Source organism: Cnephaeus nilssonii, assembly GCF_951640355.1.
Source record: "Cnephaeus nilssonii genome assembly, chromosome: 12".
In the NCBI taxonomy this organism is placed as follows: Eukaryota; Metazoa; Chordata; class Mammalia; order Chiroptera; family Vespertilionidae; genus Cnephaeus; species Cnephaeus nilssonii.
In genome coordinates this window covers 22030316-22056168 of record NC_137083.1, presented here as the reverse complement: position 1 = coordinate 22056168, position 25853 = coordinate 22030316, and positions in this window count along the sequence as shown.

Below are 25853 nucleotides of genomic sequence, written 5' to 3'. Positions count from 1 at the left end.
CTGGAATTGAACCTGGGACCCTTGAGTCTACAGGCCGACGCTCTATCCACTGAGCCAAACCAGTTAGGGCAACATGTATTCTTGTTATATGAGTAACCTTCTGAAGTGAGCTAAAAAGATGCCTTGCAAAAAATTTTTAGTGTGATATCTTCCTATTCACTTATTTTTACTTTTACTTCCCTCATCTTTAGATTCATAACTATCTAACCAAGATCCAGAAGTTGAGTACTTATGTTTTCTTCTATGTAATTTATTGTTTCAGGTCTTATATTTAGGTCTTTGAGGTATTTTTGAGTTATTTTTTGTATATGAGGACAAACAGTAGTCTAGATTCATTCTTTTGCATGTGATTTCCAATTTTCCCAGCACCATTTCTTTTTTCAAATATATTTTTATTGATTTCAGAGAGGAAGTGAGAGGGAGAGAAAGATAGAAACATCAATGATGAGAGAGAATCATTGATCGGCTGCCTCCTCCACTCCCCACACTTGGGTTTGAGCCCGCAACCCAGACACGTGCCCTGGCAAGGAATCAAACTGTGACCTCCTGGTTTATAGGTTGACACTCAACCACTGAGGCACACTGGCTGGGCCCAGCACCATTTTTTAAGAGGCTTTCTTTATTCCATTGTATGTTTTTCGCTCCTTTGTCAATAAAACAAAAGGCAACCAAACAAATGGGAGAAGATATTTGTATCAACAGCTCTGACAAGGGGTTACTATCCAAAATATATAAAGAACTCACATAACTCAACACCAAGCAAACAATCCAATTTAAAAATGGGCAGAGGACCTCAACAGACACTTCTCCCAAGAAGACATAGAAATGGCCTACAGATATATGAAAAGATGCTCAACTTCCCTAGTAATTAGGGAAATGCTAATCAAAACTATAATGAGATATCACCTCATACCTATTACAATGGCTATTATCAATGACAAGTAATAACAAGTGTTGGAGAAAAAGAAACCCTCATTCACTGCTTCTGGGAATGTAAATGGGCACAGCCACAAGGGAAAACAGTTAGGAAGCTCCTCAAAAAATTAAGAATAGAGTTACCATATGACCCAGCAACACCACTTCTGGGTATCTACTTGAAAAATTTGAAAACAGTTATTTTCAAAGATATATACACCCCTATGTTCTTTGTAGCATCACTTATGGTAGCCAATACATGGAAAAACTGAAGTGTCCTTTGATAAATGATTGGATAAAGGAAGATTTGGTACATATACGCAATGGAATACTACTCAGCCATAAGAAAAGATGAAATACTGCCATTTGTGACAACATCGATGGATCTTGAGAATATCATGCTAAGCAAAATAAGTCAGAAGAAGTAAGGAACCATAGGATTTCTTCATATGTGGAATATAAAACTGAAAGAAATAAATGAATAAATAAAACAAACAAAAACTCATAGACATAAACAACAGTATGGTGGTTACCAGAGGGAAGGGTTTGGAAAGTAAAGAGTGAAGGGGGTCACTCAGTCGGCGTGGCTCAGTGGTTGAGTGTCGACCCAGGAACAAGGAGATCACGGTTCATCTCAGGTCATGGGCCCATGCCCAGGTTGCGGGCTCTATCTCTAGTATGGGTGTGCAGGAAGCAGCCAATCAATGCCTTTCTCTCATCATTTATGTTTCTATCTCCCTCTCTCTCTCCATTCCTCTCTGAACTCAATACACACATAAATACACACACACACACACAAACACACATACACACACACACAAACTAGAGGCCCAGTGCACGAAATTCGTGCTACAGGGCGGGAGTGGGGAGTGTCCCTCAGACCAGCCTGCACCCTCTCCAATCTGGGACATCTTGAGGGATGTCCAACTGCCCGTTTGGGCCCTATCCCAGAGGTTCAGACATCCCTCTCACAATCCAGGACTGCTGGCTCCCAACCACTCGCCTGCCTCTGCCTGATTGCCCCTAACTGCTTCTGCCTGCCAGCCTGATCACCCCCTAACCACTCCCATGCCAGCCTGATCAACGCCTTACTGCTTCCCAGCCAGCCCGATCACCCCTAACTGCCCTCCCCTTCTGGCCTGGTCACCCCTAACTGCCTTCCCCTGCAGCCCTGCCCCCCCCCCCAACAGCCCTCCCCTGCAGGTCTGGTACCCCCAACAGCCTGGGTCCTCTCCCCAACTGCCCTCCACTTTAGGCCTGGGTCCTCTCCCCAACTGCCCTCCCCTGTAGGCCTGGTTCCCCCCAAGTGCCCTCCCCTGCTGACCTGGTCTCCCGCAACTTCCCTCCCCTGCTGGCCTGGTCACCCCCAACTGCCCTCCTCTGTTGGGCTGGTCACCCCTAACTGCCCACAACTGCCCTCCCCTGCAGGCCATCTTGTGGTGGCCATCTTGTGTCCACATGGGGGCAGCCATCTTTAACCACATGGGGGTGGCCATCTTGTGTCTTGGAGTGACAGTCAATTTTCACATTACTCTTTTATTAGATAGGATATATATGTATATATGTGTGTGTGTATATATATATATATATGATCAGGCTGGCATGGGAGTGGTTAGGGGGTGATCAGGCTGGCAGGCAGAAGCAGTTAGGGGCAATCAGTGTGTGTGTGTGTGTGTGTGTGTGTGTGTGTGTGTGTGTGTGTATATGTATGTATAATTAGAGGCCCAGTGCACGAAAATTCGTGCACTGGCTGTGGGAGGTCCCTCTGCCCAGCCTTTGCCCTCTTGCAGTCTGGGAGCCCTTGATCCTTACCCACTGCCTGCTCGCTGCTCCTTAGCGCTACCTCAGAGGTGGGAGAGGCTCCTGCCACCACTGCTGTGCTTGCCCGACTAAGCGGTGCTCCCCTGTGGGAGTGCACTGACCACCAGGGGAAGCTTCTGTTTTGAGTGTCTGCCCCTGGTGGTCAGTGCACATCATAGCGACCAGTCATTCTGCCGTTGGGTCGATTTGCATATTACCCTTTTATTATATAGGGTATATGTGTGTGTATATATATATATATATATATATATATATATATATATATATGAAGGTGGTCAAATTTATGGTAATGAAGGAAGGTTTGACTTTGGATGGTGGCCACACAATGCAATATACAGATGATATAACAGAATTGTACACTTGAAAACTATATAATTTTATTAACCAATGTCACTCCAATAAATTTAATGAAAAAAGATGCCTTGGTGAATTGAACCTAATGGGAAGGTTAAAAATTATTACATTTAAAATTTAATTTAAAGTAAATCTTTGAAATATATTAAAAGGAACATTGTAATAAATATTTTCCATAGTTATCAAGAGCAGAAAAATCAGTTTATTTTCCTTATGAAAAATGCACATTAGAAAATATAGATGTGCCAGCGTTAATTTTTAAAATGCTGACTGAAGGGGGTTTTGCTATTCTTTCTCTGATTGAAAGAGAACAGGTTCTCATTTATTCAAGGTTGCCTAAAAGTAAAAAGAAAATGGGCTAAAAAATTAGAATCACTTTGCAAATATTGCAAAGACCCATATCGGGATAACAGATCAGTAGTGAGGCTTAGGAATCTGAATGTTCACAATATTTTTCAGGTGATTTTAATATACGTCTATGTGTGGAATCTATTTCACAAAATATCCTCAACCATTTTTCCCCCTGACTTATCCAATTAAACTCATATCATTTGACTTAAGTAATTCTGTTCAATATAGCTTCATGTGAACAGTGAAGTGGAAAAGGCAAATGTGTTAGTAATTCCTGGATTTTCCAGTTTCTAGAAACCCATTACAAACTAAGATTCACATATTTATGTACCTGGGATAGAGGATAAGGGTGTCTTCGACTGTTGGGTTATGAATTATCAAAACATCTATCCACAGTCCCCTGAGATCATGGCAATTGCCTAGGAATGTTTTCAATCTGGCTCTGTCTTGCTATATTTTATTTTTACAGTGTTCCTATTTTATTCATTAGCTTTAGTAGGTCACAATAATTTGTTTTGCTATTCATAGCCCCTCAGGATTTCTTCATGTACTTTGCTGATTCTGAAGTGGATTGTTTCTGTTTTACAATAGCTTATCAGCCTCCTGCATTTAAAATGTTTGTCTACATTACCCCTTAACTGTTTTCCTTTGCTCCAAAAGTGCTTTTTTTTTTTTTTTAAGTAAAGGACATGTCCATTATTATCTTTGCCATTTGATGAAAAAGTCATTGTGATATATAAGAATTTCCTACCTCTAGTTTTACTTAGATAGTATCTTGTTTAAAAATATAACAAGTGAATTGTTGACTTGTGAAAGTCAATGCTGAACTAAAGATTTTTCCTTACTCGATGTATTTAAGACAACAAAATTATTTAAGAAAACTAATATTTTTAACTGGGTGAATTAGAAAATTTTTCTTCCTGCCCTATTATTTGTCAGACTACTTCAAAAAATGAAAAATAAAATAGGGCCAGCAAGATAGGGAAATTGAAAGGGAATGAGCAGTTCTGGCAGTAATAGGTAAGTGATTTTGTGAAAATAGGTTATGTTTATTATTAATATTAAAGCTGCAATTCAAACGGAATGGGTACAATTTAAAATAATTATTTACCACAATTACATATACCTAGAAAATGTTACCATTTCCAATAATTTCAGACTGGAGGGAAATGAAAGTTAACATTAAAATGAGAACAAAGTTTAATATAGGGGCACACAGCAATTTTGAATAATCTGGACCCAAATGAGATACAATAAAATTGTTACTTCTTCCAGAGCAGTGACTTCAACTGAAATCTTCCCTAGAAATGCAAGAATTTTTTCGGCAAAAAATTAAATCTTAAAGAAAGATAGAACCACTGTACTCAGAATGGCTTTCCTGGCTCTAAATTTAGTACCTTCTGGACTTGGAAGCAAAATAGATCCCAAAGAGGCTAAGGGCAGATTTGGGTTGGAATACTGAGTCTGAAAGTAGGTAAGGTACTTATCTAAATCTCAGATTCCTCATATATAAAACGGTGTTATCAATACCTAACTCAGAGGATACAAGTAGGGAGAAATGAGCTAATTCATGTAAAGTCTTTAGCTCAATGCATGGATTACAATAAGCAATCATTTTATGGTAGCTATCATTAATATTTCTTAATATTCCTTTCCTTTTCCTTTGCTGGAAATTTTCCTAAGTAAACAAACAAACAAAAGTGTCTATTGTTTAGCTAAGTTACTCCACTGTATCACTGCCTCAGCATCCATTTTGTTTGGCCAAGCATCCTGTGGGGATTTAAAAGTCTCACTAGCCACCTCACCCAAGTGTGTGCTCCATAGAACAGCCCACAGAGTCGCATGCAAATGTGAGCTCCTGAAATGACTTCTTTAACAGTCCTTGTGATAAACAGTGTCCCCTACTTCATAGGGCCTTCTCCTTGTGTGTCCCTTAGATAAGACTACCGTGGGGCTTATCAAACACCACTCTTTCTGGATTGAATTGACCAATTCAACCTTAACCTGGGAACCACAAACCATGCCATCCATGATCCCTACTAACCATGTGCCTCTCTCTGCCTTGACCTCTCCATGCGGCCCCTTGAGGCAGGCTGCTACTTCATCTAAGAACTGTGCATGATAAACTTCCCTGTGCCAGTTCCTTTTGTAGTCTTTTGTTGAACCACGGGGGCTTACCACCTGGCTCTCGGGACTCTACTTAACAATGCTAATGTAACAAAATCATAACAGTATCATAAAATAAAGAAAACAAAGACCCATTTTGTGGGATGAACCCTCTGAGAAGTCCTACCAGTGGGATTATACTGACCACATGCCCACCTTGCATGGTCAGGAAAGTCCAGACCATTTGTATTTAGGTTTATTTATTTTATATTTAAAAAGTAGTTCTCCCCTTATTTAAAAAAAAATAGTTCCTACCCAAAATATAAGTAGCTTTTGATTGAAAATATAACTTTAAATGTGTGAAGAAAAGTATATGAGTAACGATTAGAAAAAATTACATAGGTATGCAGAAATAAAATAGTTCTTTTATGGGAGCGAATGTGTAGATGATTAGGTCTTATTTTGATTTTGTTAAATTTCCTGATGCGGTTGTCTTCTATGCTGCCTTACTACATTAAAACACAGTGGCTTAAAATAATGCATTTATTATTTTATAATATTGAAGGTCAAAAATCTGGGAGGTGTGGTTTTCACTGGACTAAAATCAAAGTATTGGGAGGGCTATGTGCCTTTGGAGGATCTGGGGTGACTCCCTTTACTACTCTTTCAGGTCATTGGCCGAGTTCTGTTCCTTGCAGCTATAGACCTGAGGTTACTATTTTCTGCCCCCTGTACACTGAAGGCTGTTTTAGCTTCTAGAGGCTGTTTGCATTTCCTGATTTGTAGACGCCCTTCTTCCATCTTCAAAGCCAGCAAGGGGAAGGAATCAAGTACTTCACACATGGCATCTCCTTGACCCACTTTTCTCCCTCCTCTTCCACTCTTAAGGACTCATGTGATTACACTGGGTCCATTCAGATAATCCAGGATAAGAACAATCTGCCTATTTTAAGGTCAGATGGACAACCTTCATTCTATCTGCAATTTCAAATCTCTTTTTCTTCTAACTAAACATGTTTCTAGATTCTGGGGGACCAGGATGTGGACGTCTTTAGGGACCATTCACTGCCTCCTACAACAAGCTTTCAGAGAAAGAGAACCCAAATTTGACATGTCCAATATTGACCACAATTTCAGTCATTCATCTTTCTTCCCTATCTCTAAATAGATACCAAAATATCAATCTATAAGTCACTTTTAATTTCTCACTCATTCTTAATGACTAAATTCAGTTCTACATACATTATAAATATTAACTCTTCATTATTCCTTGAGCACATTCTCTACTTTTAATCTCACAGGTCCTGCTTAAGTACAAACTCATAGTCTTAACATTGTTACTCCAAATTTTTACACAATAGCCAGTGTATTCAACTGAAAATGCTGTTGTCATAATATCATTTCCCTGATGAAAACTTTTCATTTCTTTGAGTAGGAATCTTCATTCCTCTGCTATGGGTGAGATGTTTCTCTTTATGCTTTCATATTTACCTCTCACAACACTTGCCATGTTGTTACCATTATCAATTGCTTATCTATTTCACCCAGTAGTTTGTAAACTCCTGGGAAGCAAAAACTATGCCTTTATCTTAAACACTTGAGTTGCTTTATAACATGGAAGCTAGTGTTCAATAAATATGTGCCGAGTAAATGACTAATAGTGATGAAAATGATGTCTTCCCTGTCTAGTTCCACAGATTTCTTTAGGTTCCAAAGAGGAAAAGCATGAAGAAGTTATTTGTAACATGCATACTACACATTTATAGTTTTGTAATTTTTAAATTTACAAAATAATATATCTATAATGAGTATCATAGATTAACAATCCATTTGATTGACTTCCTTTATGGCACATCTGTGCTTCACTGAAAATTAAAGATTTTAAAAGCTACTTTTAGAAACTCCATATTGACCAATTCATGTACATTCTGTAATAACATTAAATTTCAAATAAGGCAGGGAGGTTTGCCATGGCTAACCTACTTTCACATCTATCTGGAATCACAAGTCTTCTCCAATACTAAAGCATAGACCATGTCCTGAGAATCCTGACATGCTGACAACTCGTTTCTATTAATTTAATAGTTGAATGAACAGCAGTTTAGAAATCAATGGATACTTCCTCCCTTGTATTTTAAACAACTACTCCTCTGTAAGTGCTGGACATGGAGTTAAAATAGAATCGAAGTGGTAATATACATAGTATAAGGGACCTATCTTCTTCTCTAAGCCTTGGTCACAGCTGGGCAGGAAGTTTAGATGCTTATAACCTGACAAATCTGAGCACTCAGTAGAGAGCAAAACAATTACTATTTTAATTTATGCCTTGATTTTATGAGTGTATCAATAAAAATATTCAGACTAAAGGAAAGTGCTCTTAAGGACAATCCAAATGTAATGCAGTTGTTTACAAAATAAATATATCAATAATAGCTTCCAATATACTATCTACTAGAAAAATATGAAAAACTAGAGGCCTGGTGCATGGTATTCATGCACTGGTGGGGGGCGTGGCCTGCAGGGATTGGCTTGCTGTGGGAGTGCCGCTCATCCCAGTCAGCCGAGCAGCTGTGGACCCACCCTCGGAGCGGCTGCTCCCGCTGTGGGAGTGCACTGATCACCAGGGGGCAGCTCCTGCATTGAGTGTCTACCCCCTGGTGGTCAGTGTGCGTCACAGTGACTGGTTGAGCGGTCTTTCTGGTTGTTCCGCCGTTCAGTCACTGGGCTTTTATTATATAGGATATCAACTTTATTAGCAACGAACACATACAATTCCTAAAAATAAACTTGATGTCAGGACTAATTCATGACTTTTCTCAATTATACATAAAAATTTTACTTTTTATACATTCACTTATTTCTTCATACTGGGATAGCTTACTCAGGGGAATGTATATTATTTTTTCCCAATTAAAATGTAAAAAACAGGTTTATCCATGTTAGCTTTGCTTTTCAAATTTTCATTTAATAGTGTACAGTTACAATGAACTGATTAATATATATCAGACTTAAGGTCACTATTGTCACTAAATGTGCTCTTATATTTGAAGAGGTAAACAAAACATGAAGTGGCAACATATGCTGACTGATACAAATAATAGAAAACACTTCCTAATATCATAACTTCGGTTCACTGTGAACATATAAAATATGCAGAGTGTAAAGTTCAGTGCAGTAGGAAAATAACACACTTCTTACGAACATAGCAACTTAAAGATATAGTTATGTAACTCCCATATCATTACTTTAGAAATAAGAGGAAATATTTAAGAAGTATATTACTAAATAGGTTACATAAATCTAAAATAAGAACAATTTTTGAAAAAATACCTCTTTTTAAGGTCAAATAGATGGTACTAGCTTTAAGTTCAGATAAAAGCTAGAATGTAATAGGAACAGTAGAAATAAATTTTATATCAAAAAGGCTTATATCTCCTCTACCAAAATTTTGCTCTTAATTTGAGAGAAAAAAAATCCTTTTTTATGTTTTGTAAACCTATGTATGTATTTTCTTCTGAACCACAGTATAGCTCTTATTTCTAAAATTTTATTATCAAAACTTAAATTTTTACATTTTAAAATGCTGTTAGCTAAAATGTGCTATCAAATATTAAATAGAATTCTAATATTTAACTTTAAAATATTTATAACAGATTATTTACATAGTGACTATTAAATAAATAATGATGGAAACCCCTTGTGTTTTAATGTGATAGATATATTTTGAAAAACAAGTGTTTATGAAATATTTTTTAACAAAATGGGAGACTAGGAGACTTACTTTTAAACATTTTATTTTCTAGAGTTTTCAGTTTATAATTGCCTTACATTCCAAAAAAGGAATATAATTAAGTAAATCCTATGTCTTTAAATCTTATTTGGTTCCAGAAATTAATTTGATCTTGTGTTGTTAATTTTTAATCTGTGACCATATTATAGTGAATCATTTACTGTGCATTTGAGAAGAAACTTTAAACAGGTGATATAGATTCTATTATTATATCTAAATAAAAATTCATCTTTATCAAATGTTTGTATACAAAAGGAAAAGAGAATTTAAAAAAACGAAGGCTCTTAAAGCCATTCTAATTAAATTATCATGTAGCTACAGATCCCCAACCACAGATAAGTGACTAGACAGTCAAGATTAATAAAAATTTCTCGTGTGAGATTAATTATAAAGGATGAGTGACCATCAAAGATGTTTTAGCTATTCTGATTTTTAATATCTCTGAATCTAGTTCTAACCAATGGAAAATAATTCAAACCATTCATAAACTATTTTACATTTTTAGAATTTTATGTTTCTGAAGGTATTCCTCAATGTAAAAATTAGGTATTTTACTCAGAGTCTCAAATTGCCATTGATCAGTAAAGACAAGACATGAATTTGGTTTGTGTGTGGGGGGGGGGGGGGGGCGGGGTTTGAGAGAAAAAAATTATGACTATTAATGAGAATATTCATATAGAACTGAAAAAAATAAGACATGAACTAAATATCCAACATGTACATAGAGTTCAGTTCATTTAATAATTGCATCAAATAATTGTTGTTTCGGTTCTCAGGCTAAAGTACATTATCACCTAGAGATTCATTCAAAGGCTCCCAACAGAAGCCAGAAATAACAATGGCTCAAAAAGATGGAAGCCTAAATCAACCTCATGTAAAATGAGTTCTGAGAAAGGCATTCCAGGGTAGGTCTAACACCTTTACTGTGTCAGCAGAACCCCAGAACCTTTTATTTTTCTACTTTATTCTCCTTAGCATTTGTTTTCTACCTTCAAGAAAAAGCTGTTAACATGATAGAAACAACTCTGGGAAGACATTTTCTTAATCTTTTTACCATTAAGAAAAAGGCTTCCAACATAGTAAATTTTAGTAAAGTACATTTTTAAATTTTTCTTTAATTTTTAAAAAATTGTTACAAGAATAATGGAATTTCTTTTTGGCTGAAAATACACAGCCTGTAGAAGAAATCAGTTAGTCTAAACATTTTTGCTAATTAAGTGTGTCTGCAATTGAATTTGACTGTGAATCTAGCTATGCATCAGGCAAATTTCTCTATAGAAGTATCCCTTGGGAAAGTAATTACCCTATTGCCAAGAATAAATTCTATATAAGGAAAGTAAAAGGGACTGTTCAATATAAGGGGATCATGCGAAAAGTTAGTGTGCCTTCTGCATTAGTTCCTACTCAGGACTGGGGCTCAGTCCTTTTGCAAAACTCAACACAGCTCCACTCCCTCAGCTCCTAGAAAACTTCTTTCTTTTCATGGTCTGTTTCCTTCACAGTTTTTACATCTGACATGGTGGCTGCTTTTCCTCAGCTTATTTACTCCTAATAGCTGTTAAGTGAAGTGGAGACTTAATTACTTTTGATTAAACTGTGGCCTTCTCCTTAAGGGACTGGTGTTAGGAATCAAAACATTCTTGGGATAAGGTTTGGATGGACTAGCACAGAAGAGGATGCTGAGATGAATATCTACCTAATAAAGAGTAACATGCTAATTGACCATACCTTCATGTCGCCCACCAGCTAATCAGGAGTGAGTATGCAAATTAACCTACCAAAGATGGTCAGTTAATTTGCATACACAGGCGCTAAGTGGTGGGGGGGCGGGGCGGGATGCTTGCATCATTGCCATGGTGATGACACAGGCATTCTGCCCCACCCCTGGCTGCTCTGGGCCTCTGGGCAGCGTGGGAAGGCAGAAAGGTGGTGCTGGCAGCCAGGGAAAGGAAGGCCCATTCTGGCACAAATCTTCGTGCATCAGGCTTCTAGTTGGGGTAAAAGATGTTAATCAAATATCATTGCTTGTGAAGTGAAGGCATTGGGATCGAAAAGAGAAAACAGTGATAGAGACCCAACATGGCCTTGGGAGACCTAGTGGGGAGCTCTGGGGCAAGAACTGTCCATCAAGCCAAAATGTCTGTTCCTTTCTACCTCTGCTTCACTCAGTCGCTGGTTCCAAGATTCTCTGGAAAAGTTTAATTAGAAAGGCAAGTCTCCTTATCTCAGGCAGACTCTAAAAGAGCTGAGAAATGGAAGCTGGTTCTGACTACATAATCCATAGCTAGGCAGGACATTCTCTTGAAAGGGGATCATGGAAGTGTATCTCCTTGTCTACCACAATCCATCCCGAAGCAATCCTTCAGGATTCTGGTGAGCATTTTTTCCTAAGAAGAAATTAGGCAGAAGGGAGGGAACTGGTGGGACCAACTATAACCATTGCCACTGTAGTTAGTATCAAGCTGCAATTGATACTACATCTCTCCTCATCTCCATTCTCTATTCCCCTTACTCTCAACTCATCAACTATCATCTTTGCTGGACTCAATAGCTTACCCTACTGGTGTGATAGAGCCTCATCCTTGAGGAACCTGACCCCTTGTTTGTCATGCCCTTTACAGACCAGTTCTACCTGACCTGCACATTCATAGCCACGATAGGGCAGGAGAGTACAGAGAGGCACCAAATTGGCTCAGCTGGGTTCCTCACATATTCCTCTCCTCTTCTTATAACATCTCTACCTTAGTCGTTATCTTGACTGAGATGCCTCATGACAGTTTAGCCTTTCCAGTGGGAAAAGTTATGTTCATCCTGGCCCAGGTCCATTAAGAAGATATTGTAAGGACAATGGACCTGAAGAGCAGAATTTAACATTTTAAAGAATGAGGACAGAAAGATGAGGGAGAAAAGGAGAGAGGAAGATATTTATCTTTATAGATTCAAACATCATCACAGTGGGGCTATGAAATGAAATAACTATGAAGCACAGGGCAAATCAACTCTTTAGGATATTGATCAGTTATATATTTCAGAGGCAAGGCAGAGAGACCAACCAATCAAAAGGGGTTTAAATAAAATAGGAAGTTGTTGCTGGGAAGAAACATGCCAGTAGGTTGAGAAGACTTATGATAAGATTCCTTCACATGGAATCTTATAGAAAAATTCATGCACAGACCATATTTTTAGGTGATAGCTTGCATGCATCTTAACTTAAGCTTTCAGACTGTAGTCCTCACAGCATCTAACCTAGCCATGTTACTTATCAATATCTGTTTCTTGAATTGAATAGGAATAAACAGGAGGCATTCTTGAATGAATTCCCTCCCTCAAATTTCATTTACTTAGAATTTTCCTGTAGTAAAGGTAATATATTTCCACTTATAGATGTCAGCAAGTGAACATTTCAGAGCAATAACTGCCAAAGTCGAACCAGCTAAAACAGTCAACAATGGCAGTCCACACTGTTGGAGAGCCCCACTTCTCTCTCTATGGAATCGGGTTGTGACTCCATTGAGAAGTGTGTTCCCTTTTGGTAGCAAATTTATTTAGGAAAAATCCCGATGGGTGAAAATTCCTATTTTAAGAAACTTGGACCATATTGTATAATTCCTAAAAGTTACTTTGGATTCATTCTTTCTAATATGCACGACCTAAAAGCAATTAATTTCACCCTGAACTGTTGCTGTATCCATACACCTGAGCCTAATGCACCTCTGCTCCTTCCTCCTGAATCCCTTGTCTCACATTTCCCTTAGCTCCAATCCTCTGAATCTCAGCCTCGGCCTGGGCAGTCAGCCTAATCATTTCTCCTTGGATTAGGCACTACTGAGCCATGTCCACTCAAGAGCCTGCTGGTAATTCTCAGCTTGCTTCTCTCAGCATCATTGAGCAAAGCTGTTCTTACAGGTTGGACTAACTTATCCACCTTAAAGCATGAGGCTTTGGGTGGTAGGATAATCACATTTCTTACTCTTTTGAGCTTATCACCTGATCTTGGGCAGCCTTCACTTTCATTCCAATTTCAGGTTTAAAACCTTATATGTTACTTTACCATGAACTGCTGTGTATACTCTACCATAGTGACTCTATCCCTGTTCTTAAACTTCAAATTTGATATCAAACTATTTAAAGGAAACTTTGTGTAAGGTGAAAATGTAGTAAGCACAAGTTGCATAATAGTAAAGAATGAGAGGTCAATCTAATAATTTTTAACATAAATTTCTAAAGTTCAGCCTTTTATTTCCCTGCTACTACTAACCTGAATCATTTCTGAAAAACTAACTTAAAGAATCATCTCATGCTATAAGACCATATTAATTTCCTTCCTCTGAGTGTTAAAACAAAGTAGAGGATTTCCACCAAGAGAAAAATTGGGTAAACATAATTTGCCTGGTGAAAATTTGCATGTTGGTGGAAAGAATATTGGACTCTAAACTAGAAAATCTGAATTCTAGTCTTAAGTCTGACTCTAACTGGATGTGGCACATTATTATATATTTTTGGACTCCAGGTTTCTTATCTATTAAATGAGAGGATTTAACCAAATTATTTCAAAAGTCCTTGCTGAATCTAAAATTATAGATTCTATTCTATGGAACATTCCTATATCAGATCATTAATACTTGATGATAATTTTTATTGGGCAATGATTCCTGCTAAGTAAATATTTGCATACCAGCAGGAGGATGAGATTCTGTGAATGTTTTCCCCACAATGCAAAGGGAATTACTTTTATAATTGGATATATGCTTTTTATGCTTTTATAAATAAAAGCATTTAAAACTCTAATTTTGAACTGTACTATATTCTTTGTATAAGGTAAATAAATTAAATATGAATCTGTTATAAATTTATATTCAAGTTTCTTCCAAACTTCCTTAAATATACTCTCTACTCACTTGATAAGACTAATAGATAAATCTGATCGATGAAACAGTATACACAGGAGACTATTCCCTTATGATGGCTACTTTTGAGGCAAAACCTAAGTATTAAGATAGATCTGAACAACATGTCACCACCAATTTAAAAATGTTAAAAGTCAGTGTACCTTACCTCTATACAGATCTGATAAAAAATGCTCTACCTCAAAAATACTCATGATGATAACTTAAACTAATTATTACTAATACATGAAGAAAATACATTGTCATTCAATCTACTTGAGACATAAGATATTTTAAGGTAATAATTGAAAACTACCAAATTAGGATATTGAGTTTTAAAAGGGAGCAATAGTAGTTCTGATATATAAGTCTAAAATTTAAGTATTTTTATAATTTCACAATAACTTGTCCATACTGATACTTATTATATACCTAGCACTAGTCTAGTTGTCATGGAAGCATAACATCTTGTTAGAGATTATACTCCCATCATCCATTTTATAGTTTAAAAGAGCACATTATCTTTATATTGTACATTTTAATATTATCTTATGATAAGCTATACTTTTCAGACCCTATTTACATTTTATATTATATTTTCTATTTATGTTTGATAATATCAACAAGGTAAAACAACCTGTATATAATGCTTTTATAGATTTCCTGAGTATGCACTGTTGACTATGAAGTACTGTCAAATAAGGATCTAGCTGATTTTTCCCCTTTATTAATTTTTTTAACCTATTCAGTAGGAAAAGTTTTATTTAAAGATCGAGTCAAGGGCTTCAGTGAAGTGCATCCATTTTAACCTGCTGAGTTTGTCACATCTTGTAAGATGACATTGTATAATTGCTGATGAAATCAGGCATGAGGTGTTATATTGATAGTGCATAAAGCTTATGATCACTAAAGAGAAATGGTTTACTGAAAATGCATGTAAGAAAACCCTTCTTAAAATTAATACTGCTTTTCTTCTATTTAAATCAGCCATCCATGTTTATAACTATGCTAGCAAGGAAAACCCAAGGACTGATAAACTATAAAGGTATTTTTCACCTTAGCCTTACATGGTCAACACTGGTAAATGGCTTTATTAAAACACACAATATATATACACATATGTGCACACACACATTTTGAATTTTTTTGGTTTCACATTTTCAATGTTTAACATATTTTTATTGAATCAAATACAGTTCTCTCAAATTTACTCTGTATACAGAATATTTTTGAACCCCCTCCCCCACAAAATATAATTTGGAGAGAAATTAATATTAGACAAAAAATGAAACTGTAGCTTAATTGGATATATATATATATATATATATATATATATATATATATATATATATATATATATGTGTGTGTGTGTGTGTGTGTGTACACACACATATATATATGTATTTAAATTGATTTCAGAGAGGAAGGGAGTGGGAGAGAGAGATGAAAATATCAATGATGAGAGTGAATCACTGATTGGCTGCCTCCTTCATGCCCCACACTGAGGAGTGAGCCAGGAATGGAACTGTGACTTCCTGGTTCATAGGTCAATGCTCAACCACTGAGCCACTGGCCAGGCTTTACTTGGTAATTGATATAAGATTTCACAGATCTCCAGGATTTAGAAATAACTTTTAACTGTTAGTGCACAGCATAATTCTATAAAACAGGTCATATTATTGTATTCTGCTAAGGAAAACACGCTAACAGAGCTCTAAAGGCCCTCTTAGTGAATGTCCTGAAATTTTAATGTGTCATAAACCTTACTTTGTACAAAGAAATTGATCCATTTAAAAACAGGAATATAATGGCGAATTCTATATGTAGGTTTACTCTTAATTCTACTTGTTAAGCTTGTAATGCCACAGTTTCTTAAGATCAGCAGTAAAAAATGTTTAACTTAGCTCTTCCAAATACATAGGGAATGACATCTAAGAAAATAGCTTTAAAAATTGTCAACAACTTTTATGCTTAGCAACTGCTTTATAAATTTTCAACAGCTACAACTTGTTATTAGGGGTTTAGATGGAAATAATGGAAGATTAATCTGTGTACTTAACAAATTTTCATAATTTTGAAATGTACTAATTTGTATGTAATTTCAAACTTACTATTGGGAAAATAAATAATTATTGCATGGCTCTACATTCTATATGTGCATGAGTTTCAATAAAAGTTATTTAATAATAATGTGCTTCCTAGGTGAGTTCTGTTTTTTTTTTTTTACTTAATATGAATATTAAATTCTAAATGTCTATACTTTGTGTGATCCACTGCCAATATTATCACCTGTTGGCGGAGAAACCATTCCAAATTACTGTGCCAACATACACTCAATTTGGTTCTATATATCTGTTCATTAGAACCATAAAGTAATGTTGTTTCTGCTCAGAGTCCTTTTCTAGCCATCTTATTCCACTATTGAAAGCAGGTCATTATTTCTCCTCATCTACAGTGGAGCATCTGATTGCTTTTCCTTTCCTGTCATTTTCAAACACCAATACCATTTCATATCTTAACCAATCCTCAATCTGATCTCTTTGTTTTCTCCAAGTCTTATTTATTCTGCAATTATTGAACACAAATTAAATCAGTATATATTTTTTTCACAACTCTGCATTTAGACATACTTTCATGCTACAGTTAACCATGTTTCCCATGTGATTTTACTTAAGCAGGGAGATGAGAGGAATCAGGCAAGCAACTGGGATTCTGCCACACCTGACAAATTTTATTAATGATTAAGATTCTCATCTCAGTTTATTAAAGAGTAACCACTTATCTGCAGCTGCACAGCAACCAATGGTGAAGCTAACAGGATTTCCACATCCATTACACATCCTCATTCTCTCCGCTTAAAAGGGAAAAATATTTTAAGTGAGAATTATGTCTGCTTTTAATTCCCAAGAAAAGGAAGGTTAGCGATTGAATGCTTTAACATCTTTTCATCTCTGTTTTCTCTATTTGCAATAAAAATAAACGCCTTAGTTACATGAAACAAGTTCAAGTTTCAGGTCAAACCACTATTCTTTGTAAAAACATCAAGATTACTGTTGTCATCTTAATATGTCTTTTTCAAGCCATTGATTGTGCTTTTTAAATTACTATTATTATAATTTCCATAGCTTGATATGGGTTCTAGTTAGATGCACATGGGTCTTTTCTTTCTAATTGATATAATTGTATTCTAATCCATATTGTATTTTCTAGAATCTATAAATTCACTCTGTTTGAATTGACTCACTCAAACAGAGAATCCTTTTATTTGGAATAATTATTTAATTTTTTGTATATAAGTGTGTAGTTTTATACATGATTATATCATAACATATAAATTGTTTATTTAAGTGGTACATATACATATCTAGGTACAATATCTAGCTACATTAGATATTTACATCATCAATACTGATAGATGGGTGAAAGGAAAAGATTATATCATTTTTGAATATATTATATATTTTGGAATACTTGCCTTTAAGCAACCTTCACACTGTACCTGAAGTTGTCATTCTAAAACACAATTCTGATTGCATAATTTTTTTAGACTTAAAAGTGTTTATTTTTTCATTGTCTATAAATCTGACAAATGATTTCTTTTCTCTTCTAACCCCAAACTAAATGTCTAATATAATCACTTTCTCTACACAAATCCTGAGTTGGCACTCAAGCACACCAGGCTTTGTAATAATAATTTGTCTTTGAAAAAATTGATACTTCTGACATATTGCCCTTTTCTTCTACTTTATCTGTTAAATTCTTGCTTCCCCTTTAAAATGTAACTTCCTTATCATCCCTTCTATAAAACCTTCCCAAATATCTGCAAGCATATTTCATTATTCATTCCTCTATAACACCCATTAATTCTTTCTCCTATTATAGAACATCCTGCATTGTATTGCGTAATTCATGTGTATTTCCCCTCTTATTATTGTAGAAAAGGTCTTATTCATGACAGGCTGTGAAATACATAGTTTAAGATCTAATGTTCTGTGGTCAAGCAAACTTGGGTTAAAATCTTAGAATACATGGATTTCTGTTAAATGTCAGATGAATGAATGAACGAATGAATGATTAAAATGAACTTGAACAACATAGACTGATGAACAAGAACAGACCCAGAAACAAGGAGGCATGGATCAGACTGTCGGGCCTCAGAGGGAGGGTAGGGGAGGGTGGGGGTAAAGGGGAGAGATCAACCAAAGGACTTGTGTGCAAGCATATGAGCCTAACCAGTGGTTAAGGACAACAGGGGGGTGGGGGCATGTGTGGGGAGGGGTGTGGGATGGGAATGGGGGGGGATGAGGACAAATATGTGATACCTTAATCAATAAAGAAATTTTTTAAAAAATGAACTGAGAACCGTCCCATGTATGTCTATTCTTTATGTTAAGAAATTCCTCCCATTTCATAGGACCAATGCATTCCTTGAAGATCTTATTCTCTTTTATTAAAAAAAAACAACAACTAATCTTGTTTAATGTATCGAGATGAAAAATAAATTTAGGAAGATATTATGCAAATGTTCTTTTCACACCCTGGTAAAATACTGTTAAATGAGTGGGCTCAAGTACACAATGTATGGTCACTTACACTTCCCTGTCTCTGACCTCCAGGGGCACATCCCTGCTATCTGGTATGTTCATATTTAGCATGCCTTTTAAAGATCTTATGACATCACTAAAATTATTATTGTGCATCATCTAATTATGTCATTAACACATACAAATTATGTGATTACAGCTATTTACATTAAACAAGCAATTAGATCAAATTATGCTAATAGTCCAAATGCAAGATAATGAACTAAAATTAATTTTAAAAGCAGAGAAATTAACTCAGATAAACTACATTCAAACAGCATTACATATTTAGAAATAAGCAAGTAAGCCCTAGATGGTTTGGCTCAGTGGATAGAGCGTAGGCCTGTGGACTGAAGGCTCTCAGGTTTGATTCCAGTCAAGGGCATATGCCCGGGTTGCAGGCTTGATCCCCAGTGTGGGGCGTGCAGAAAGCAGCTGATCAATGATTCTCTGTCATCATTGATGTTTCTATTTCTCTCTTCCTCTCCCTTCCTCTCTGAGATTAATAAAAATATATTTTAATAAAAGAAATAAGCAAGTAAATTTCCTATTCTTATCTGTACTAGTTCAAGCTCTAATCAATATGACTTCCTGCTTCCTTCTTCTCTCTCCAATCCAAACTCCATGTGTAGCAGAGTTACCCATTAAAATTACAGATCCGGTCAATAGGGGACAAAGGGGACATATGCAATACTTTCAATAATAAATATATTTTTAAAAGATATAAAATTAAAATGAGAGGTAAAAAAAAAAACCCACAAAATTACAGATCCAACACATTACTTCACTGTTTAAAAATGTTCATTTATCCTGGCCAGTGTTGCCCAGTGGTTAAGCTTCAATCCATGAACCAAGAGGTCCCGGTTGGATTCCCAGTCAGATCACATGCCTGGGTTGCTCAATCCCCAGTGGAAGGCATACAAGAGGGAGCCAATTGATGTCTCTCTCTCTCATCCGTGTTTCTATCTCTCTATTCCCTCTCCCTTCCTCTCTCTCTAAAAAAAAATAAATTAATTTAAAAATGTTAGAAACAAGACACATTTCCTTATTAGAAACAATCCATACTTCTACTCCTTAAAAGTAGGATTGACCTTAGCTTTCAGTGAGTTCTCTGAGTCTTTCTAGTGAATTATAGAAATTTCATAATAGTTTCATCTAAAGAATAGCTTTTTCTAACACTGTCCATGTAGTTTTCATAATACTGCATGGGGCTCTATGTTAATGGGGCATTTCTCTTCATCAAGCTGAGAAGCTATGAAATGTTTTCACACTGTGCACAAAGACAAGGATTTATAGAATATGCTTGGCTATAAAAATTCTCTACTTTCATCTCTATATAAATTAATATATTAATAGAAAAGTTGATGATCTACTTAGTGTTTAGCTCACATCTTGCTCACAAGGATTTAGATGAGGTATTGGAAAAAAATATTCACATACTATTAAGCTTGAAATAGTATTCTAATTACATAGATTTCCTTTCTTCTTTACCACCCCAAAGAAGGAAAATATAAATAAACAAATACACTATTATGAGTTTGAAGCTTGAATTCTACACAGATTTTAGTGGTTTGATTTTAAATATCTTCCCAATGGATTTTATCTACACAAGGGAGAACATGTTAGCAGGAAAAGAGGAGACAGTATAGCCACAGATTTCGTTGTCTCATATTATGAAAAAGAAAAAGACACATAGGTCTGACAGATATACAGCTTTAGACAATGCAACTAACTCAGCTGTGTAGCAATTACCAGCATATTTATTACCTTTGTTTCACTTAATTTTTACTTGCTGAATAAATTTATTTTACCATATCTTTACCTTACCTCGTTCCTTATAGCCACATAAGAAAGGAGAGAGAGCAATCTAAGACACGCAAAGCAGCATCATTTCAAATGCTGGCCCTTTTGTATCTGATCCAGAGGATTTCATGAAGCATCTCTGTTAAGCGTTGGGTAGGGGTGCAGTGGGGCGGGGGGAGGGGGGGCTGGTGTCTATAGATCACCATATTACATTTCCTTATTTTCCTATAGCAGGAGAAGTGAAATAAAGTTAGACTTTTTATGCATAACTTAAGCCTGTTTCTTATGAAACAATCAAGACACAAAGGCAAATTATCTTTTGGATGTACAAAAATAGGAAACAGACAGTAGATTTTTAAATAGCATCCATTTTGTTCAATATCTACACTGTGTCTTAAACCGAGGCAATGAGGTCACAAGCCTTAATAGTCAGTTAAGCCAGGAATGCTGGTTGTGGTCAAATGATTCGCTCATCATCATTAGAGTACATATGCAGGGAATTTGGTCATTGTGTTCCCAGCTGGCAGCTTTTACTAACATCTGGGTTATTAACATCAGAATCAGCAATCTAGAGAATTGTTCCTTCCAGCACATCCAGCTAATCCTGGACCCAAATTAGTTGTCTTCCGCACCCACCTGCAGTAAAATCTAGCAGTCAAGCGGATTACCCTTGTATAGAATTCTCTGATTTAAATGTAAGCATATAGTAGAATGAGATAGTCCAGAAGAATCCAGGCCTGGCTTTCCATCTGTAGACAACGTTCAGTATCATGTTCTTAGAAACTGAAAATCAAGACACCGATGTTCACTTAGTGAGGAATTTCAATGACGATTCTGAGATTCTGACTGCTACTTAACAAATGCTAGTTCAAAGAGAGGATTTTTCTCATATTTGAAATAAATAACCACAAGGTTCCTTACTGTAAACATGTGGACAGTTTTGGAACTCTTTGCTTATATGGAATATACACTCATAGCTGCTTTGAAAAACATCTCTGCTACTTTTTGAGCTTCTTGATCCTGAAGAGGGATACAGCCTTGTTCTTTATGACATTTAAGGAAATGTTTACAATGTAGTGAAAGGGACCTAAAGCCACTTTTAATCATATACGAGTTATCTTTATGTATTTACAAACCATTAAGGTAGTTTAATGCCAGAATATTTAAAAATTAGATTTCTGCCCGGCTGGCGTGGCTCAGTGGTTGAGCGTGGACCTATGAATCAGGAGGTTGCAGTTTGATTCCCTGTCCAGACTCATGCCCGGGTTTTGGATTTGATCCCCAGTAGGGGGCATGCAGTAGGCAGCTGATTAATGATTCTTATCATTGATGTTTCTGTCTCTCTCTCCCTCTCTCTTCCTCTCTGAAATCAATACAAAAATATATTTAAAAAATAAAATAAATAAAAATTAAATTTCTTTTTTTGTTCATCAGTTTATTTTGTTCATTAGATTCCACATATAAGCGAAATCAATAAAACATATTAAAACTAAGGTACATATACTTTAATTGGTAATTTTAAAATAAGTTTATCTTACAAAAAATAAGGAACAATGTTCCTAAATTTCTTTTCTACAATGTTGTTCATTGCAGTAGGAGAAACTGAAAAGCACCTAAATGCTCCACAAAATAAAATTAGTTAAATAAATTACAGTATACTATTCATATCATGTAATTCTAGGCAGTCATGAGAAAAATCACTTCAAGTGAATATTTGTTTATATGAAAATATGATCAAGAAAAATTCTTAAGTAAGAATGTAAAGTATTAAACACTAACCACAGCATAATTGTGTATATTCTCATGACTGTGTTGTATAACATGTATATATGTCTGCACACATATATGTGTTATGTAAGTGTGTATCTATGTATATATATGTGTATATGTGTAAACCTATATATACATTGTTTTTCACTAAAAAAAGATATTCACCAACATGTTGGCAATAATTATCCTTCAGTGGTGAAATCATAGATGTTTAATTCAATCATTTAGCTTAAAAAATTTTCTCTAGTGGAATTAAGTTCTGATATCAAAACAGATAAAGTCATTTAATTTTTCTTACAGCTACTTTTGTGGTTCTTTTAGGCAGAGTTAAATACTCTTTCTTCCATATTCCATAGGCACTTCATTCCTTTATCATATCAGTATAAATGTGTGTTTCCTTGACTGATTCCACCACCAGACCTGAGCCTCTGAAGAGCAAGAGCCATGATAAAATTGTCTGTATTCCCTGGTGTTAGCACAGTGCCAGACTCATAATGTCACTAATCCTATTTTTTACAATAAATGAATGAATAAATCATCGGTCAAAGTTTGACCAAATGCATAAAAAGGGAACTGAATTGTTCTAATTAAGTCTGATGATCAAAAAACTACTTAATGTTAAACTAAATGCCGGAGATATTTAATGCATTTCTACCTTTTAAATTAAAATAGCTCATCTAGAACCATACACTGTAAGCCTTCATGTAGTGCTGATTGAGATAATTCTATGAAAGGCATGAGTTAGGCCAGTAACTGACACAGAGACTCTTAAATTCAGATCATGTTTCTAAATGATAACTAAAGCTGCAAGTGAATCTGTTAGGTGGCAATTATATTCAGGGAGGAGAATTGAAGCTAAACATTAAGTTATTTATTTTTACTAGTCTAAATAAAGAATATTGAATATTATAATTTCAAATATAATTACATTTTATTCTAGCATCATAACACAAACCACAGAACATTTGTCTATGTTTAAAATAATAATATGTCACATTAGATATCAATAATTATAGTTACTTATACATATTAAAAACTGAATGAAATATTTTCCTATTGTTTTTAATGTCTAATGCTGCCAAATACAATAATTATAGCAAATATCTGTTCTCTTTATCAATTGGTTTCACCAAGACTATTGCTAGCTAATTTACATATGTGATCATTTTATCATTAACTATATGGATAATTACAATATCAAATAATTTACAGATAAGTAAACTGTGAGAATATATAAGAAGTATAATCCCTCTAGGGTCAAAACAACTAATATTTTATATAACCAAGGCTGATGTCAAAATCTGCGCTTTTCAATGCAATGCCAACATAAGAAAATTAGCATAAACAGAAAAAAAATTCCACTTTATTGGAAATATTCAATCTTGTGTGTTACAAGTTAACTAGCAATTTTTTACATACTTAGAAATTAATTTTTATCCCTAAAAAGTATTTATGTGTTGAAATAAATTCTAGACCTCTATACTTCTAGAAGATAATAAGGATAAAATTATGTCTGAAAGGTGTTTTTTTGTGTGTGTGACAAAGCAAGATATAAAATATGAAAGGTGTCATATTAAAATACTTATTTCAATACTAGAACCATAGGTAAGTGTTCAAGTAGATATTTTGTTCTGGATATCAAAGACAATGCATACTGTACATTAAATAGATAGATATAGATATAGATATAGATATAGATATAGATATAGATATAGATATAGATATAGATATAGACATATGATATATAGATATAGATATATAGATATAGATATAGATATATATTAAGTATTTTAGAAAATTTTAAAGCTCCTGTACTATTATACTCAGAGAATTTTGGCCCACCACACATTGTCTCTAGCAAAGAAAGACAATAACTATCACCAGATGTTTATAAAATGAGATAAAACGCACCTTGGGAAAAGAGTCTAAGATACAAAGCCAAGATCAAAGACACTATTATTACTTCACTCAAAAAGCAAAACAATCTGTAACCAAGTAATTTTCACATCTTAAAAAAAGATGGGAAAAAATCACAAGAACTAGAAATGGAACTATATTCATAGTACCCAATGATAAAACCTTAATATTTTTCATACTCAGCATCAAATAATAGACTTTTAAAAAAGTCCCAGCTGCTTTCTTTGTTAGGTTGTGAGAAATATAATAATAATAATCCTTGCCTAAAATCTTGAAAAATAAGCCATGTATTTGTTAGTAACACTTTTACTTTATCTTTATGTTGAGGGTATTACAGACATCCCCCATTTTTCTCCCATTGTTCCTGCCCCACCCAGGCCTTCACCACACTATTGTTTGTGTTCATAGATTATGCATAACTATAATAATAAAAGCATAATATGCTAATTAGATCAGACAGCCGAACAACCTTTTGGATGTCTTTCCGGATATCCTTCCGGATGACCTTCCAGATGAAGCTGGGGCTGCGAGGGCCAAGGCAAGCCACCACAGCTGCAAGGGCCGAGCCCCTTGCATGAATTTCGTGCATCAAGCCTCTAGTATACATATAAATTCTTTGGTTATTCTCTGCCCATGCCCACTCCCCCTGAGATCCATCAGTCTGTGCCAGGAATTATTCCTGAATATCATAGGTCTTTAGGTGACTCTCAAAGAGTTATCTTGCTTGTTTGAGTGAGTGCAAGTTCCCATATCACATGGAAAAATGGATTATGACAGGCAGTGGAGTCTATTAGAATTCAGTTCTGAAAGGGCTGTAAGCAAGTCAAATTTGATTTCACCTATTACAATACGCAACAGCACCTGTAATCTGGTGAACATTTCCAGAAACCTAAAACGAGCTCCCTTTCACAAAAAGATTTCAGATATTTTAAGAAAATGATTGTTTGCACTCTAAGCATTTTCACATTTAAGTACATTCACTAGGGGCTTATTAAAAAAGTATAAGAAATTAGCTTAAGATTCTTAAACTAAAGGAATTATTGAATTAAATATGCTACACCCATATACAAAAAATTATGCCACTTATAAAAAGCTGTATAACATGGCAAAATGCTTATAAAATAACATGGCAAAATGCTTATAAAATAATTCCAAATGAAATATGGAATTTTTTAGATGTTTCCAATTTCATCATCAGAACTAGCAGTTAGCCTTGACACTATGATATCCATTATCTTTCCAGTTATCTATAAATAATATATAAAATTCCTTAGAAGATTAATTATATCACTATAGATAATAAAAAAGAGGGAGTGAGGTGTAAATTTTAGATATTCAGTTAATTTATAAAATTCCTAAATCTTGCACACCTACCTTTCAATGGGCACTGTTTGAATGCATGCCTCAACTAAATTACAAATTCTCACCAGTCATAGACTTTCAATTTTGCCAAAAAATGCATAAATGTAAAACATTTATATTTATGAATGTCTTAACTATTAAAGAAATGAAAAATATCCCTCGTAACCTTCTCAAAGGCTGGAGTAAATTTTCTTT